The 20,570-nt window shown below is 43.4% G+C and overlaps 1 protein-coding gene and 1 non-coding gene across 13 annotated transcripts in view; both read right to left on the reverse strand.

The window, feature by feature from the left end:
- Positions 1–20,570, reverse strand: part of LOC126352059 (serine/threonine-protein kinase 3) — a 309,100-nt gene that overhangs the window by 62,410 nt on the left and 226,120 nt on the right. The window lies entirely within an intron of this gene.
- On the reverse strand, positions 11,783–11,857 carry Trnas-uga (transfer RNA serine (anticodon UGA)). The gene has a single exon. It is a non-coding gene; the product is annotated as a tRNA-Ser (tRNA).

Below are 20,570 nucleotides of genomic sequence, written 5' to 3' on the forward strand. Positions count from 1 at the left end.
AATTCATACTAGTTCGTGTAATTTTACCATGGCGACGGCACCCATCTTGCAAGTAATTTATCCATTTCTAATTCTTCAGTTAAAATGTAATATACCCATTCAGATTATATCTGTCAAGCGTCAGCAATTTCACGCACTTTCAATCGGCGTTCCTTTATGTCCATTTTGTGCACTTCTGCAATGATTTCTGGAGTAGTGAGAAATCTTGGCCGACCACGAGGACCATTATATACGCTCTCCCGACCAAATTTAAATTCATTTCTCCACTCAGCAACAGTTGAATATGAAGGAGCAGAGTCCCCCAGTGCATTCTGGAAATCGGCATGAACGTCCTTTGCTTTCATACCTTTCTTTACCAAGTACTTAACCACTGCTCGAATCTCGATTTTTTCGATTTTCGTAAATCACTATGCGGGAACAACAAGAGAGCCACGTCACCGCCACAGCTCTCTTCCAAGAGCATAGGCAACAGTCCAATGAATATCACGTGAACAACTCGTTGCGCTAGCGCTGACCTCTCGTGGTGATTTCGAGAACTTCTCAAAATGGCTTTAAGTACTATAGGTCTTAACATTTGAGGTCATCAGTCCCCCTAGAACTTAGAACTACTAAAACCTAACATCACACACATCCATGCCCGAGGCAGGATTCGAACGTGCGACCGTGGCAGCAGCGCGGTTCCGGACTGAAGCGCCTAGAACCGCTCGGCCACAACGGTCGGCAGAACTTTTCAAACCACCCTCGTAGCCCACATAGCGAATTCCGGACAAATAAAGAGCGTCCCCCATACCTCTGAAACTACTCTCTTTCTAATTTGACATTTTGCATATAAATTATGGCGTATAGTGAGGAGCAGCGAATCCAAGATATCTCACCACAAATATCCAGACACCCCTATGAAATGAGCGACTGACCACTAGATGTCAACGAAAGACGGACTCACCACTATAAAAGCATTGCGTTGTCAGCAGAGAAGGAGAAACAGCAGGATGGATCGGTCGGGAGAGCTCAGTCACTTCGAACGTGGGCTATTCATTGGATATCACCTGAGTAACAAATCCATCAGGGACATTTCAACCCCTCTAAAGCTGAACTGGTCGACTGCTGCATATGAGACTGAAGCCAAGACCAGGCAGACATGCTGACGGGCAGGGACCGTCAAGTATAGCGGAAGGCTGTTTTAACACATCGCATGAAACTGGCGGAAGGAATCACAATTAAAAAGAATTACGTCAATGGGCGAGCAGCTCCTCAAAAGCCAGATTTCAGTATTAAGTGACGCTTGTGGTGGTATAAAAAGCGATGCCACTGGGCAGTGGATGACTGGAAGCTAGTGATTTGGAATGATGAATCACGATATACCCTGTGGCAATCCGATGGAGGAGTTTGAGTTTGGCGAAAGCCTGGAGAACGTTACGCGCCATTATGAGCAGCGCTAGCACTGAAGCACAATGGCGGTAGTTTTGCGGTGTGAGGGGGTTTCTTCGCGATAACGGTTTGGTCCCCTTATTGCACTTGAGAAAAACTCTATGCTGAAGGGTAAAACTACATTTTACAGCACAGTGTGTTGTAGAGAAACAGTCCGGAGGCGATGACTTTCGTTATCAGCATGACAACGCACTCTGCCATAAAGCAGCATCTGCGAGGCCACGGTTTGTGGACGATAACATTTCTGAAACGGGCTGAACTGCCTGAGTCCCGGTCTGAACCCAATGGAATACCTCTGGCACCTCCGCTCAAGACCCCAGCGTCCAATCAGTCTTCTTTTGTTTCGGCTTCTGAGGAAGAATGAGCTGCCATTTCTCCACAGACATTCAGATACCTGAGTGAAAATGTCTCTAGCAGAGTTCAAGCCGTCATAAAGGTTAAGTGTGGACACACCCAACAGTACTGTCCACTAATATCCGGATACTTTTGGTTAGATTGTGTATTTTCGACCTGTAGTGTCGTCCTGTGACACTGACTAAACTTAAGCGCATTTCTTCATTCGTGAATCAAATATACAAAGCTAAGATAGGATGGATCATCTGAAACCATGGATGTACTACATATGCTGCGCTCGTGTGGCTGAACTGCATACTAGAACAAAAGCAATGAAAGAGAAAGAGAAAGACTGAGACTCCATATTCGCAAAAGAATTTGTAACCAGTTTACGTGTATATATTTTACAGTTTCCTGTTCTATGATCATAATACCAGTATAAACGGTTTAGAGATGCTCCTAGTACAGTGTGATAACATTTACTTTGAAAGGCTGTCATAAGGAAATTACCAACGCATCTGAAATAACGGAAAGCGTCTGGTGAGGAAAAGGCTTTGATAGTACCCAGGTAGAAATATTACAGGACCGCTGATGTTTACGGTATATACAAATAACCTGTTGGTTAACTTCGAAAGCTCCAAGTCGCTATTCACGATGATACTGTTGTGTCTAGAGAAGTAGTAACACCAGCAGTTTGTAGCAAAATTTAGGACAGTCTGTAACGGATAACGGTTGGAACAAGGAATTTTTCGCTCTTTACACATACAAATGTTGCGTGTAGATACGCGAAAAGGAAAACCATCGGTGTTTCATATCGACCTCTCGTCAGCGAAAATCTTAAAAACAACCATAAGAATTTAGAAGTATGCGTCTGGAGAGATTTTAAGGTGGAACACCACATAAAATTAGTTGCATGGAAGATGTACAAAAATAACACTCTCACGATGCGTCTGTCTGTCTGTTACAAGGGGGGCCGCTTAGACAACCCTCGTTCGATAGGGGTTCCTGTACACAGCTCGTCATCTGGGATCCTAAACATGTAGAATTTATAGAACAACGGTCTTTTCCAACAGTGATTTTCTCCGTCAGCGTGAACGCGTCACGTACATCTGTACCCGACGCCGGTGGTAGATGCTAAGAATCAGCAGTACGTTTACTGTTAAAATTTCTCCCACTTGTGAAGAACTACAGCCATAACTGGAAACTAGACAAATCCGAGTTTTTTACTGAGGCTTAGCGACAGTCAGTCTACTTGGGTATTATTCCCACATGGAAAAGGGTGTACCTCCGCAATTCACCAAAAGCATGGGAAGGCACTTGCGATGTATATGTAATACCAGTCTTATCCACACTTCATGTAATGGTCAACAGGAAACGATAGTGTCACAGACTGCTCTTTGATAACTTGCTCTAGTACACAGCTTTTCACTAAAGGGCATGAAGGTAGTGTAACCATAAATATCAGTGGTTAAGTGTAAAATTTAGGCTTCGCAACTGATATCTCCCCGCTACTGCGATTTCCAGTAATCAAGACTGTAGCCTTGATGTGTAACAACTTTGGCAGGAAGCCTACCAGGGCGACAGAGATGGCGCGTGGGTTCCGTAAAGAACGCACCAGTAGGCGCGCCCCCTCCCTTATCCCCATCTTCGCGGTGGCCTGCATTAGTCACTCCAGCCATCTACAGCAACTGCACCAAGGTCTCGCATGCCGTTCCTACTCATGACGCTCCGGAACAACATTGCATAACGTAGACGGACGATGCGCGACGTTTCAGGCTTATAACACGACTTGTTTATGAGCAACAGCCAAAATGTCAGTTACGTACATCCATACCACCTCCAACGCAGAAGCCCCTTGGAAAACGGTTGCTGGTTGTTTACGTCTGTTGTGCTTTTCTTTGCAGCTAAACTTAATTGTGCTTCTCTGTTTTCCACAAGAGGTGTGTATTTCTTTAATTACAAGGCTTAAAGTGCCTACGATACATTTTTCTCTTCTGTTATTCCTAAATAACTTTTAGTGTCTTTATTATTTTTCCAGTAATATTACCAACTACTACATAAACATTCTTGGAGCTTTGTTTCTGATGAGCTTTGACTAGAGCAATACTTCATTTGACGCTTTTGTAAACCGATTTATGTTACTGTGGTGGCTAATATAATCAACACTCGTCGTCGTCGTCGTCGTCGTCGTCGTCGTCACAGTGCTTATCTAGATCCTTCCCTCCATTACTAAACTGAGTATTTCTTAATGCCCCAGAATGTGTTGTATCAACCGCACTAAAGTCCTGCTACAAATGTATTTCCTTTTATTCACCCCCAGAGTCGCTTCGCAATATAAGACGGCGATCACAAGTTTACCAATTTAAACACCGGTTTACACTGACAATAACAGTGTCCAAAATAACAAACAGGACAAATTTCAATTCTAAAGTATTCTGATTGGTCCTGCGTGACTAATTTCTGACAATTGAGAACAAAATATCCCATGTTCACTTGTATAAGGTGCTCCACTGCTCACCTCTAACTTGGTTGTAACAACTTCGGCTATCTGGTAAAGTACGCTAATGGAAGGAATGCTGTTCCCAACACTTGTTCTCTCTGGATGACTACAAACATTAAGGCGACAGAGAGAGATCACTTACTAATTAGTATTACTGTAGTAATTGGACGCCAAGCCTCTGGGCCCTCACAATCTGCCTTCGGTTAAACTTAGATACATGGCGCGCCTTTCCCATTCTGTGCACGCAGAGCGCGCTCAGTGATACTACATGCATCATGCGTGTGTCTGACTAGCAGTCATTCCACGCCAGGTGACGCTGCCATCGGCTGGACGGGTTTATATCGTTAGTAGACTGAAGGTCATAATATCCTGGCTGATCCGTGTGTGCGCCTTAGTATGTGACTCTGTTCCCATGACTGTAGCGTGTGACACACACATTAGAGGCTGTATTATTCTTGCACTGCCTCCTTGCAATATCTTTCGCTTAAATTACCCAACAAGGTTGTGCGAGAACAACGTTGCCTTTTTTTTTTCCAAAGTATTTCCGTTTAAGCTGTCTGTCTACTACTTCAAAAACTGTAATAATATGTCTCGATCCTATCAGCACGCGTCTAAGTTGTTCGATAACTGCCGTCACTCATATACGACAAGGGCTCCATAGATTTACCTACATATGCAGAGTGCGTCAAATGTGAAAGACCTCACTGCACGGTCTGATGCAAGCATTGGCGGGTGTAAGTAACATCAAGTAACAGTTTGACGGTTCGAAGGTAGAGGGATGAGTCTCGCCATAATTCAAGAACTTCTGCTAGTACGCTAAAGAGACATTTGTTCCTTTTTGACACATGTGGCAAGGAGGCACCGACACATTTACCCAACCTTGCAGATTTGATGTGTGTAACCTCCAATATGTTCGCTACATACACATATGTCAATTCTTCGCAATAAAAATATTTCGGTTCTTTTGTTAAACGTCAACTACATGAACGACGGAGCTCATACACAACGGACTCCCGACGGTGTGAGATACGCTACGAAGTGAGGAGTCACTGAACGCCACGGATTTCCGTCATTCTGAATTGTGTAAGGGGACTTGGAGGCGCTATTGCACGTTTGACAGTACTTTCTTCGATAATTAGAGAGATGGAACGCGCTCTTCTTAGGAGGCGGCAAAATTTGGGTTCCCCCCCCCCCCCCCCCCTCAAACTCACGAGTAGTATGACTGAACCCACGCAGCGCAAAGTGCGTAGCAGTGTTTGCATTTTCGGCGACAATGCACCCTACGACAGCTCGGCATTTTCGGTTACTTCGGCTGCTTCTGAGCCACTGCCGTTAAATCACAAATTTTATTTTTAACTAAGAACTACTTTCACTGCATTTACGATCGGACCGTCAGTCGCACTTAATCACATAAACGTACAGTAAAACAGACCCTTCAATCGCAAGATCTTCGAGATCAACATTTTTTCGTGATCTCTCAAACACGTGAGGCGCTAAAGGCAGACACTGCGACCTCTAAGTTTTCACGGCTGGGGTGGCACGCGGAGCAGTAAAGACGTGACTTTATAACGCCAGCGGTTGTATCGCATAAATCTTGCATGGAGAGCGGTCGAACAGCCCCCTTGAGAACGCTCGTGTATTCGGCATCCATGCTGCGGTTCCACCTCGTCTTTGCTGCCAATCTGCCAAAGTGGCTCCACGGACAGACGTCTTCCTAAGTGTAGCATCGCCCGCAAGCGGCAAAGGCGCTACAGAGGGTACAAAATTATTTCACGATGGGCGAATTTGGTGAAATATGCTCTGCTTAGCAAATAAGGAATATTTAGTCACGAAATGTGTAAAAAGTACTGACTGGTTGCATCGAAACTACAGTAACACCTCAATAGTGACGTTACTAAGACCTAAGGAGACACCAGATCGCCCATAACGTTTTGCCCTCCCTTTAAAAACTGAAGCCACGGCGGAAGGAGAGTTGATTCTCTCTAATCTCTTTCCACCGCACCGTACCACAATCGGTGGAAAGTGAACTCTTGTAGGATCACATTGTTGTCCGTCCGTCCGTCCGTCTGTCTCTGTTAGTCGTACTGTCCAAAACGCTTTTTCTAAGAAGGGAAACTCCCCATCGCACCCCAACCCCCCCCCCCCCCCCCCCCCCCCAGCTTTATTGCTAAGATGGCCTAGAGGATAGCCCGTAAAAACCTGAATACATATTAAGCATGAAAACAGGAATAAGTTAACAGAACTGTGAAAAAAGAAGCAAAATAGAAACAGTGAATGGTTCACGTTGAAGATGTGTAACATCCAGCGAATTCCAACAGCCACGATGTTGTGGTTATGTGGTCACGTTGTTGGACTGTGAAGGGAGATGGTTGATTGGTTTGTTGGTTGGTTTGGGGAAGGAGACCAGACAGCGAGGTCATCCGTCTCATGGGATTAGGGAAGGACGGGGAGGGGGGGGGGGGGGGGGGGGGGAAGGAAGTCGGCCGTGCCCTTTGAAACGAACCATCCCGGCATTTGCCTGGAGCGATTTAAGGAAATCACGGAAAACCTACATCAGGATGGCCGGACGTGGGATTGAACCGTCGTCCTCCCGAATGCGAGTCCAGTGTACACAGGTAGGGTTCGACACTGTCAGAAGGAAGCTTCCTTCCACCCTGCGGCGTAGTGCGTGCTATAGTTTGTGAAGGCATTGCTAATTACGCATATACATTTTTTTCGTGATTTTCTTTAGATTTCTATTCTTTTTCTTTTGTTCATATGGACATTTGTAATTGTGATTATGTAACATTCTACTCTGGTTTTTAAATGCAAAGATGTAATTGTGATTATTTCGTTTGCGAATGGATAAATATGTTTCTTCCTTTGTACCTGTGGTAAAGTTTGTTAAGTTCTCTTTTGGAATATTATTAATTGTGAAAAATGTCAATAACATTTATAAAGGTTTATGTAATTTACGATAACGATGTAACATCTATAGACAGGGGACAGCGATAGTGGTATCGAGAGTCTAAAGGTTGTTGCATAGTAGACGGGATGGTGGATGGGGTGTCTGAAGTGTGCACGGGAAAAATAGTACTGTGTTTCATGAAAAGCATACGTAATTGCATGGACAGTGATACCGAACTATCAGATTGTTAATTCTCTTAACCACTGCGGTATGTAATGCCATCGCCAGCGACCTTTAAGAGCAAATAAGCCGGACTGTTAAAGTGCCGCTAACATTACTTTGTTGTGGCCGACACGAACTGTGCTTTTATGTGAATGAACTTTGCTGGTATTGGTTTTGGGTGGTGTAACTGTTTATAACATTCTATCAAGCCATGAAAGTGAAGGCTAATTAACTGTGCAATGTAAATGGCTTTCAGTGACGTTGTCGAAGTTTGAAATGCGAGAACAGAGTGGACATTGTTTACGGTGTGCTTCACATACATGAACAATTCTACGAACTGTGTATTTGTGGCTAAGACTATATGAATGTGACTGTGTAATTATGGACAAGAGAGTCACGGACATAAAGTGTAAAAACGAGCGATGTCTACGTCATGTACTTTGAAAGAGAGGACATGTCAACAACGTTCGTATACTGGCGTCTTGTGGTTTGTTAATGACCACGGGGTTAATGATACAGCTGTGCCGGAACCTTATTTGCGTTTCGAATTAAACAGTTTAATTAAATTCTTTGTTAGTTAGTTTGCTTTCTGCTAACGAAAATAAAATTACAATCAGTGAATTAAAAGTTGCCTGGTAGTCATTGTTGAAAGACCAAATATGAACTACTTCCTCTCATTAGGACTAATTCTCCTTGCATGTCAAAATTATGGTAGTTATTTTATGTAGTTTTATGTATTGTTATGAGACTAGATATATGACAGTAATTAATAAGAGTATTTTGTCACGAAATATGGCTTCGCGAGAAAATTACGGCGACTGCCATAATTGCTTACGTTCTGACCAATAACGTAGAAGCTGCTATTCCCCGTATTGGTGCTTTTCCTGACGTGAGCGGGAATTATAAATGTCAGCTGTCAAATCACGTAGTGACTGTTTACCCAGTAATAAAAGTTTTCGATATTGTATTGCTACGAGTCGTAGTATTAAGAGACACTAGTTATACTCAAAAGTGGGTAGATGTATGGTGAAACACCCCCAGTGTTCATGCGATTGTTAACAGTATTCTGTGTGATTCACGAAACTTTGTCACTTTTTCTAGTTCCTTTCAGATACTGTCTTAGATGTCTGAAGTTTCAGAGAATATATACACAATTTTGTCGGTTCAGGTTAATTTCAAGAGCAGTTTCTCGTGAATATTAGAGTTTTCAGTTCATAAACAAAGTGAGATCGTGACCAATTGAGAAGTATAACAAAGAGAGTGGTTTTCCAACTAGAATTTTGGATGACTTCACAGTTCAGATTTTGATGATTATTTTTCCTGTGGGTTGAGGTCATCACAAGTTACACCTTTGGCAGGAATGGAAGTGGGTACTACAGAGTGTCTGAACCGGACATTTGGCTTTCGTAGCCAATAATCTACCAACTGAACCATTACTGGACGTTTCATAGCACTACTTCAGTCTTCTTTCTCCTCGGCTATTCGTTCCTTAGTCGTTGTTGGAGGTTTCACTCGTTACAGAGCTTGCCGCTAAATGCAAAGGTGCATAATACAGCCCTGGTTAGGTACAATGATTCAATCAAAAAAAACTTTCATCTTCAAGTGTATTGATACTTCTCGTTCGACAAAGTATATCTCAATCCCAACAAAAAATTTTAAAACCACGCAGCGCAAAACAATAAAAAAAACTGGAAGGAGACGAAAAGGGGCGCCAAAATAAAATGCTATGTTTACGAATACGATGTCTATTTCAATTCTGTTCCTGGTTACGACACCCTGTTCGCATTTTCTTCACCTCCATGAAACACTCAGGTTGTAAGGATATTTCTGCCACTTCGGAATGAAGCATGAATACTCTAATCGGCAAAAATTTGGTTAATCGATTTTTTTGCTAAAGTGATTACTGTGGCATAGGTAATATGCGAAATTATATCCCACACCTTCGTGAGTTCCATTCAATGAGTAATACATGAAACCGGCATTGACCAGCTTTCCCTTAGATATTTTCCATCTTACCTTTCAGCTTCTCCTATGCTATCTGAATAAACCAGTGCTGTCTAAAGCCTGAGTATTATATAGTTTTCATCTCTAAGTGCTGTGTTCCATTCCATCATTCAAGAGAGCTTAGACTCGCTCCCCCCCCCCCCCCCCCCCCCAACCACCACACACACATACGCAGTTCTTCAAAACCGGGACTTTTATTCATGCGGAGCACAGCGTCTCACCTGCGTAGTCTAGGCAGTAAAGAAACGAGAAAGCAGTGGCAACCGAACTGGAGTAATCTAATGTCTCCAATCACGGAAAGTTTCAGTAATTTTTCTTCGGCGGTGTGATACGACTGGTTATAGCGCAGTTCTTAATATATACGAAGATTACATCAGTTGAGCGTTGTGGCTTGAGTCGTTTACTTGACAGCATTACGAACAGTTTCGTCAATAAGATAGAGAAGTTCGGGAATCATTCAAACTGTTTCATTTAGTAACATCAATAAGGACCTACCCGACATAACTAAAATAAGCAAGAATTATAAGTAGCCTATTGTTGTCTAATGGATCCTTTAAGATTAAAACCAGGAAGGCATTTCACATGGATAGGAGACACTACTTCCACAACTTCAACCAGTTCAATATTTTAGTCACTCATATTGCTCGTACCATTATGCCAGCAGCGGGGTTTTGTAGATATGACTGATATCCTAACTGGAGGAAGCACTGCTTTGCAGGCACTTACTATTATGAAGTCATCAGTACAGTATAAGACATACCACCATATAAAATGGTTCAAATCCCTAAAGTCACTAATTTTCGTTGTCTTTAATCAACAAAGACGTACTCACAGTTTCTCGTCACCAACTTTCGGACTAACGTACACTTAATCACAGTGTGTTGCTGCAGTAGTCTTAGAAGCTGACCTTTTGGAGGTGTTGCGAGCATCGATTGTAGGCATGTTCAATTCCTTCCTTCCTTCTCTCCCTCCCTCCCTCCTCTCCCCCAACTCCTTGTTACTCCTCACTCCCTGTCTTAAGGCAACAAATGCTCTTTTCCAATATCTAGTTTCACTTTCTTCCTTCTACCATTTTCATCACAGCCAATAAGACAAACAAAACACAACACGTAAGTGCGTCAGCAGTTAACGATTACGACTAACCTCTCTCATAAATAGTAAGAATTGAGAATATTACGAGTGATGGCCCCAATTAGGTATTTTCAGCTTCTCAACATCTCTTACAAATCCCCAATTATTAATGTGAAACCAATGCTCTTTCCCTTCGCATTACATTTCCCCCGACACAGCAAGTACTCACTTAACCCCTTCAGACCATCTGGCTCTAACTTTCACTGTGCCTTAGCTGCAACAGAAGTATTCTTTCCCAATAGAAACCTGCGGTACACATTTGTGAATGTTCAACCTGTTCATCACGCTCAAGTGCAGCCAACTGTTGGGCATTGCTATGAAAATATCAGCCAGTCAATGTAGCAGTGCGCAGCAGCTCTTGACCACCACACTACACGAGGGTAATTGGTTCGCTATATTCCACTATATAATTGAATATTGTTATTGTTATTTTGCATGATAATTATTGAATGATCATTTGACTATTTATTACAAGAGCATATTTCACAATTAGTTATTTTAGTCCCATTTAAAATAAAAAAAAAATATAACCGAAGATTACTACTATTACTACTACTACTACTACTATTATTACTATTACTACTATTATTACTATTACTATTATTATTACTATTACTATTACTACTATTATTATTATTTACATTTTATGGCCTTCATTGGACCACACTAGCCCACTATATACAAAGAATTTTTCAGTTTCCTGTCAGCGCAGTACTACTTCATTCTCTCGGATCTCCTCCTTTCTCTGTCGGAAATCACCCTTCCTATTGTCTGTGTTTTCATTCTTGTTTGCAGTATGGTTTGTTTGTCTGCAAGTTTCCTCATTTTGTCAGTTTTGTTTCTTCGGTCTTCCAAGGTAATCTGTAGCTTATCAATATCTTCCTTGATTTCTGTTATCCACTTAATGTTGCTCTTATTATTCCACAATTTTTCTATTGTTCACCTGATGATTCTGTTCTCTGGTCTTCTGACTAGATGTCAGAAAAATGAAATGCGTTTCTTGCCGATTGTGCTCATTACCGGTTCCATTTCCTTGTAGCCTGTCATTTGTAGCTACTATCCAGCTTTCTTGTACGATTTGTTGATGCACGTTCTGATGATTCTTCCCTCTGTTGTAAGTATTTTCTCTATTTGTGCAGTGTTAGTTGTTTTGATGATGGTTTTACTTGCGTATGTTATTTCTGGTTAAGTGACTGTTTTGTAGTGCAGAATGAGATTTTCACTCAGCAGCAGAGTGTGCGCTGCGATGAAACTTTTTTCTGGCAGATTAAAACTGTGTGCCGGACCGAGACTCGAACTCGGGACCTTTGCCTTTCACGGGCAAGTGCTCTACCAACTGAGCTACCCAAGCACGACTCACGACCCGCTCCCACAGCTTAAAATCTGCCAGTACCTCGTCTCCTACCTTCCAAACTTCAAAGAAGCTCTTCCGCTAACCTTGTTTTGCAGTGTTTTAATTGTGTTGCTATTGACAGGCTTTTTTGTTGTAAGTGTTCTTGGTGATATATTGTGCTACAGTCAATTTGTTTATTCTGTTATGCCATATTGCACTTACATTGAGATTATATGTTATGATTTATCCCACACCTTTAAATTTATCTACAATTTTGATTTCTTGGTTTCCTATGGCAATTTTGTTTATGAGCTGTGGATCAGTTAACATGACTGTTTTTTCAAAGATCAATTTTCTGTGCTATTTCCTGTAGTGAGACAACTTCTTGTTTGATTTCCTGACTACTGTTGGACAAGAGAGCAAGGTCATCAGCAAATCCTAGACAATTTAAACTTACGTTGTCTTTGGGTCTTCCAATTTGGATGTTCTTTGGATTACTCTTGCACCACTACCTCATTACGTATTCTAAAGCACAGATGAACAGCAGAGGTGCCAAGTAATCTCCTTGTCTTAAACCTGTTTTTATGATGAATGGCTCAGAGGTCCCCCGTGAACTTGACTTTTGATACAGTGTTGGTAAAAGTGAGTTATATCAATTTGATTAAGTATGTATGGAGCTCCAAATTCCATATAATTTTTAACACTGAAGGTCTATGGATACAGTCATACGCTTTTTTAAAGTGCACGAAGGTTATTACAAGAGGTACTTCGTTTCTTGTAATATGCTATGGCTACTTTTAAAGTGATGATCTATTCTGCACAGCTTCTCCAAGGTATGAAGCCTCCTTGGTATTCACCTAATTCTTCCTCTAGTTGCTCTTTGGTCCTCTTGCATAGGGTTCTGGAGAAAACCTTGTATGTGGAGTCAAGAGAGATACCTCTGTCATTATCTGGGTTGCTTGTATCTACTTTTTGGTGGAGTGGGTGCATTATTGTTGTGATCCAATGTTCTGAAAAATTTTCTGTTATCCAGAATTTTGTTAGGGCTATGTTCTAACTGTATCTGCAAAAACTTCGTCTTCACCGCATGCGATATAATTTTTCAACTCTGAGTACCGTTTCCACCTCGGATTATTGGAGTATTTATGAGATCAGGTGAAGTATGGATGGGTATGTCTGTATTAATTGCTAAAAGTTACTGGTGTTCTTCACAAGAGCAATACTGCAGAAAGAAATATTTTCGTTCCTCGTGAAAAAATTCGTGTCTGAATGGTTAATTCAGTGTTGCCGTTCAAAGCTGCCGCCTCCTAGGTGCCGATCTGCAGCAAGCGACTCGGCTTTGCGGCATAGGCAAGCAAGCTGTAGCCGGGGCGAGCGCTAGTTGTGCACGCGGAAGCAACAGGTTGCTTCCACGGCGCAGCCGCAAATATTTGCATGCACGGCAGCAGTGGCAACGAGCAAAAGGAGCACGGCTCCGGCAGTGGACGCTCATTAAAGGGCTCGAGGAATTCCGCCGGCAAAAATAAACACCAGCTGACAAGTACATGACGGGGACCTGATGACAGCGCTGGCCGTTCACGTGCTAATGAATGTTCAACCGCTTTGCATCTTTATAGCAGTCGCCGTAATTGCAGCTACGATGCCATTATTAAGCAACACGGACAACGCCCAAGTGAGTCACCCTTTGCCCGAGTGGCAATCTCAACTAGAGCCGACTTGTGTACCAACAGCTATTTTTCAAGGTTTCACTTAGTGTCCGTTGTTCTCAGAATGTTTTGTAATAGTTTTCCCTTTTGTCGCCAAAGTAGACAAGAGATTTTCTCATTTGCTAATCACTGCGCAAACTAACAGTTATACTGCCTAATTTTGTGCAGCAAATAGAATTTTAATTGATTAAAAAAAAAACAGTTTAGAAAAGATGGAGGGAGAACGCATAAACCTTGTAAGGAAGCAAACTACTGTTTGCCAATAGTTAACCGAGTAGTTTTCTCTCACACCATATCATCCAGCTTGCAAGGAATCGTTCTATATATTTAACATGCTACCTATATCAAACATCCCCATAGACTGATTAAGCTGCGCTATCCTCTGAGGCATAACTGCACTACTGGCCATTAAAATTGCTACACCACGAAGGTGACATGCTACAGACGCGAAATTTAAGCGACAGGAAGAACATGCTGTGATACGCAAATGATTAGCTTTTCATAGCATTCACACAAGGTTAGCGCCGGTGGCGACACCTACAACGCGCTTGCATGAGGAACATTTCCAGCCGATTTCGCATATACAAACAACAGTTGACCGGCGTTGCCTGCTGAAACGATGTTGTGATGCCTCATGTAAGGAGGAGAAATACGTAAAATCACGTTTCCGACTTTGATAAAGATCGGATTGTAGCATATCGCGAATGCGGTTTATCGTATCGCGACAGTGCTGCTCGCGTTGGTCGAGATCCAAAGACTTAGCAGAATATGGAATCGGTGGGCTCAGGAGGGTAATACGGAACGCCGTGCTGGATCCCAACGGTCTCTTTATCACTAGCAGTCGAAGTGACAGGCATATCTGCATGGCTGTAACGGATCGTGTAGCCACGTCTCGATCCCTGAGTCATCAGATGGGGACGTTTGCAAGGCGACAACCATCTGCACGAACGGTTCGAAGACGTTTGCAGCAGCATGGACTATCAGCTCCGAGACCATGGCTGCGGTTACCCTTGACGCTGCATTACAGACAGGAGCGCCTATGATGGTGTATTCAACGACGAACCTGGGTACAAGACTGGCGAAACGTTATTTTCTTAGATGAAACCAGGTTCTGTTTACAGCATCATGATTGTCGCATCCGTGTTTGGCGATATCACGGTGAACGCACATTGGAAGCGTGTATTCGTCATCGCCATACTGGCTTATCACCCGGCGTCATGGTATGGGGTGCCATTGGTTACACGTCTCGGTCACCTCTTGTTTGCATTGGCGGCACTTTGAACAGTGGACGTTACATTTCAGCCGTGATACGACCCGTGGCTCTACCCTTCATTAGACCTCTGCGAAACCCAACATTCCAGCAGGATACTGCACGACCGCATGTTGCAGGTCCTGTACGGGCCTTTCTGGATACAGAAAATGATCGACTGCTTCCCTTGCCAGCACATTCTCCAGATCTCTCACCAATTGAAAACGTCTAGTCAATGGTGGCCGAGCAACTGGCTCGTCACAATACGCCAGTCATTACTCTTGATGAACTGAGGTATCGTGTTGAAGCTGCATGGGCAGCTGTACCTGTACACGCCATCCAAGCTCTGTCTGACTCAATGCCCAGGCGTATCGAGGCCGTTATTACGGCCATAGGTGGTTGTTCTGGGTACTGATTTCTCAGAATCTATGCACCCAAATTGCGTGAAAATGTAATTACATGTCAGTTCTAGTATAATATATTTGTCCAATGAATATCCGTTTATCATCTGCATTTCTTCTTGGTGTAGCAATTGTAATGGCTAGTCGTGTAATAAAACAATGTAGCAAGTGTGAGAATAAAACAGACGAGACATAACAAAACGGAAAGAAAAGAAAGACCACGAGAACGAAGGAAAGGCGACGAACACTAAAAGGAAGAAAAGAAAGTAAAACAACAACTGAGAGATGGAATAAACAGAAGAGAGTAAAAAAAAAGGAAGCAGATTACAGTGGCTGGCCGACGACGAAAATAAAAAGTCAACACATTAAAACCTTCACCTTAAAAGCACTAGGGTGGAGGGCACAGTGGGACAAATCTTGTGACGTCATACCCGCATCCGTGCACGGTTTTATTAGATTTTTTTTGCTCTGTTTCACTGCACAGTATGGGGGGGGGGGGGCTTTGTTGCGGAATTCTAGCAAGTAGGCAGCATCACAAGACACTCATCGAACGACGCGCCAGATGGTCTCTCACCGTAAGAACGGCCGTGCGAGCAAGAGCCGAATCGTGTTGGAACAGGGAGACAGTAAACAGTCGCTACCACGCTGGGCGCTACAGCAGAAAGACGACGTACAGAATGGCGCACCCACAGACTGCGTTGTCTTCTATATCTTTCACATCACTTGCAGCGCCATCTGTTGTTGACAATTGTAACTACTGTGATTTCGAAAGTTTGTCTGCCTGAAAATGTACTGTTGTCCCAAGCATATTGCAACAAACGGTGTTTTTCTATCGCTGCTCGTTTAGTTTGTATTGCCGTTTCAAATATACCGGTCATTTTTGAAACACCCTGTAAATACCAATATACGGCTCTAACAGTGCTGACGACGTTATTTGCACTGAGAATTTGTTAATAATAATGTCAATATTACGCAAATCACTTAGAGTTGACGGTAAAACTGAGTTCATGGTTCAGAGTAGTTTCAGGGGTAAGAAAAGTCTGCAACCTGTCTCCACTGTTGTTCATATTATTTATGGATCATATGTTGAAATCAATAGACTGGCTGGGTGAGATTAAGATATGTGAACACAAAATAAGCAGTCTTGCATATGTGGATGACTTAGTTGTGATGGCAGATTCGATTGTAAGTTTACAAAATAATATTTCAGAGCTAGATCAGAAATGTAAGGACTATGGTTTGAAGATTAGCATCTCCAAAACGAAAGTAATGTCAGTGGGAAAGAAATATACAAGGATTGAGTGCCAAATAGGAGGAACAAAGTTAGAAGAGGTGGACGGTTTCAAGTACTTAGGATGCATATTCTCACAGGATGGCAACATAGTGAAAGAAATGGAAGCGATATGTAGCAAAGCTAATGCAGTGAGCGCTCAGCTACGATCTACTCTCTTCTGCAGGAAGTCAGTACCAAGAGTAAGTTATCTGTGCACCGTTCAGTCTTTCGACCAACTTTGTTGTATGGGAGCGAAAGCTGGTTGGATTCAGGTTATCTTATGAACAAGGTTGAGGTTACGGATGTGAAAGTAGCTAGGATGATTGCAGGTACTAGTAGATGGGAACAATGGCAGGAGGGTGTCCGCAATGAGGAAATAAAAAGAAAAACTGGGAATGAACTCTACAGATGAAGCAGTCATGGCGAACAGGTTTAGATGGTGGGGTCATGTTACACGCATTGGAGAAGCAAGGTTACCAAAGAGACTCATGGGTTCAGCAGTAGAGTGTTGGAGGAGTCGGGGTAGACCAAGGAGAACGTACCTGGATTCGGTTAGGAATGATTTTGAAGTAATAGGCTTAACATCAGAAGAGGCACCAATGTTAGCACTGAATAGGGGATCATGGAGGAATTTTATAAGGGGGACTATGCTCCAGACTGAACGCTGAAAGGCATAATTAGTCTAAAATAATTATGATTGCTCAATTCATTAGGAACTTCTAATTACAAATTTTAGTTACTGCCAGTACTTTCTAATAGAAAAGATGAACCAGTCACAAGTGCGCCCTTAGAGGGCAGTCGCCAGACGGCTAAGATAGCTCACTATTAGTCTACAATCGGTTTCGGAGGTGGTAATAGATGAACTTGGGTATAAAATCTCGTCTCACGTGAAGACGAAACTGTTGGAAAGTTACGGAGAAGACCGCAAATTTTGGTAGTACTCTTTAAGGGAACGCAAGACGCAGTCCTTGAGTAAGGGCGCCTGCATATAGTGTCCCTGGCGGCAGAAGTTTTGTTTCGGACGCTACGTAGCGTGGCGGCAAGGGCAGTGGCGGCGGCGGCGGCAGCTGCTGCTCGCGTGCTGTGGTGTGCCGTGTCGTGTCGGGAGTCCCAGCGGTGCCCTCCGCGCCCACGGGCGAGGCGGAGGCGCTCCACTGCTCAACCTCGAAGGCTGCCCGCCACACCGTGGCCTGGGAACGTCACGCAACCGGCCGCAGGCGGGGACAGGGGCACGGCTGCATGCAGCGGCGACCGCGACCAACTCTACCCACTATGGGTGGCCAAAGAATCACCAAACGGATTGAGACGTCACAGTTTTCGAAATAACGGCATCGGTGCTGTATGTATGCAGACTGAAGCGACGAACGAAACTCTGTACCATGGCCGGAATTCGGAAACGGGTCTCCTGTTCACGCGGCAGACGCGCTGACCGCTGCACAGTGGCTTTGCACAACCGTACGGACTACCCCAGCACAGAAAGTTCCTGACAGATTAAAACTGTGTGCCGGACCGAGACTCGAACTCGGGACCTTTGCCTTTCGCGGCCACGTGCTCTACCAACTGAGCTACCCACGTACGACTCACGACCCATCCTCACAGCTTTACTTCTGCCAGTACCTCGTCTCCCACCTTCGTAACTCCACAGAAGCTCTTGTACGAACCTTGTAGAACTAGCACTCCTGGAAGGAAGGATATTGCGGAGACATGGCTTAACCACAGCCTAGGGGATGTTTCCAGAACGAGATTTTCACTCTGCAGCGGAGTGTGCGCTGATATTCCAGATTCGTAGAAGAGCTTCTGTGAAGTTTGGGAGGTAGGAGACGAGGTACCGGCAGAATTGTAGCATTGAGGACGGGTCGTGAGTCAGTTGCCCGCGAAAGAAAAAGGTCCCGAGTTCGAGTCTCGCTCCGGCACACAGTTTTAATCCGTTAGGAACTTTCATACCAGCGCACACTCCGCTTCAGAGTAAAAATCTCATTCCGGTACCCTAGCACCCTTCCCTGTTCAATTCAAATTCCCTTTGAAGCCCTAGACCATTTAGGGCTGTCGATAAAATATCGGTATCATTCCCGAAAGATATTGTTATACATCGCCGACAATTTTCCCCGCTATATCGATATCAAAATGGCAATATCGAGTACCAATACTTTTAATTTGTATTTTTCGCAATTTTCGATAAATATTTGAATTTGTACTTTTGGAATTTTAGTAGAACATAATTTTACTTTCACTGTGTGAAAATCTTATTGCTTTTTGAGCTTTCATAACGCCCAGTCTTCCTCTTTGACTGTGCGAAGCAAGTATAGGGGACAGAAAGAATTAGTCCAACTACACTGGTGGGTGTGATTGGAATAACATGATTTCCGATGTGAAGAAACAGCACAACAATTGCGTCAAAAAGCAATTTGTAACGCAACTAGCGTGCTATTTCTTTGCATCGGCATTTTCAAAAAATATTTGCTGAAAATGATGAAGGAAAATCTAAATGACAAGACTATTCTACATATACATGATTACTCTGCAATTCACATTTAAGTGCTTGGCAGAGGGTTCATCGAAGCACAATCATACTATCTCCCTACCATTCCACTCCCGAGCAGCGCGCGGGAAAAACGAACACCTAAAACTTTCTGTTCGAGCTCTGATTTCTCTTATTTTATTTTGGTGATCGTTCCTACCTATGCAGGTTGGGCTCAACAAAATATTTTCGCATTCGGAAGAGAAAGTTGGTGACTGAAATTTCGTAAAAAGATCTCGCCGCGACGAAAAGCGTCTTTGCTGTAATGACTTCCATCCCAATTCGCGTATATCTGCCACACTCTCTCCCCTATTACGTGATAATACAAAACGAGCTGCCATTTTTGCACCCTTTCGATGTCCTCCGTCAATCCCACCTGGTAAGGATCCCACACCGCGCAGCAATATTCTAACAGAGGACGAACGAGTGTAGTGTAAGCTGTCTCTTTAGTGGACTTTTTGCATCTTCTTAGTGTCCTGTCAATGAAACGCAACCTTTAGCTCGCCTTCCCCACAATATTATCTATGTGGTCTTTCCAACTGAAGTTGTTTGTAATGTTAACACCCAGGTACTTGGTTGAATTCCAGCGTATTTCTTTTGTAACTCATGTGGATCACCTCACACTTTGCGTTATTAAGCGTCAACTGCCACCTGCCACACCGTACAGCAATCTTTTCTAAATCGCTTTGCAACTGATGCTGGTCTTCGGATGACCTTACTAGACGGTAAATTACATCATCATCTGCGAACAACCTAAGAGAACTGCTCAGATTGTCACCCAGGTCATCTATATAGATCCATAATAGAAGAGGTCCCAGGACGCTTCCTTGGGGAACACGTGATATCACTTCAATTTTACTCGATGATTTGCCGTCTATTACTACGAACTGCGACCTCCCGGACAGGAAATCACGAATCCAGTCGCACAACTGAGACGATACCACAGAGGCCCGCAGCTTGATTAGAAGGCGCTTGTGAGGAACGGTGTCAAAAGCTTTGCGGAAATCTAGAAATACGGAATCAACTTGGGATCTCCTGTCGATAGCGGCTATTACTTCGTGCGAATAAAGAGCTAGCTGCGTTGCACAAGAACGATGTTTTCTGAAACCATGCTGATTACGTATCAATAGATCGTTCCCTCCGAGGTGAGTCGAAATGTTTGAATACAGTATATGCTCCAAAACCCTACTGCAAACCGACGTCAATGATATAGGTCTGTAGTTCGATGGATTATTCCTACTACCTTTCTTAAACACTGGTGCGACCTGCGCAATTTTCCAATCTGTAGGTACAGATCTATCGGTGAGGCTATCAAGCGATTTGAGTTGCTTCGCAACCCCTAAGGTATACTTCTTTGCGGAGGCGGAGACGTGTGAGGGGAATGCTGACGTAATCGGCGCTCGGCCCTACCAACACAAACTGCAACGTTTAACTTCACCACACAATTTTAACACTATAACTGCTAACTGCTAGGTCGCTGGCTTTTGCAGAAATGAAAAAACAGGAGAGTCGACATGAAGTGTTCCGGAAAAATCCGACCGGTGACGAAACCAAACTACGGACTCATCGCACACCTTTTATTGTG

The sequence above is a fragment of the Schistocerca gregaria genome, chromosome 1 (assembly GCF_023897955.1).
Source record: "Schistocerca gregaria isolate iqSchGreg1 chromosome 1, iqSchGreg1.2, whole genome shotgun sequence".
Lineage (NCBI taxonomy): Eukaryota > Metazoa > Arthropoda > Insecta > Orthoptera > Acrididae > Schistocerca > Schistocerca gregaria.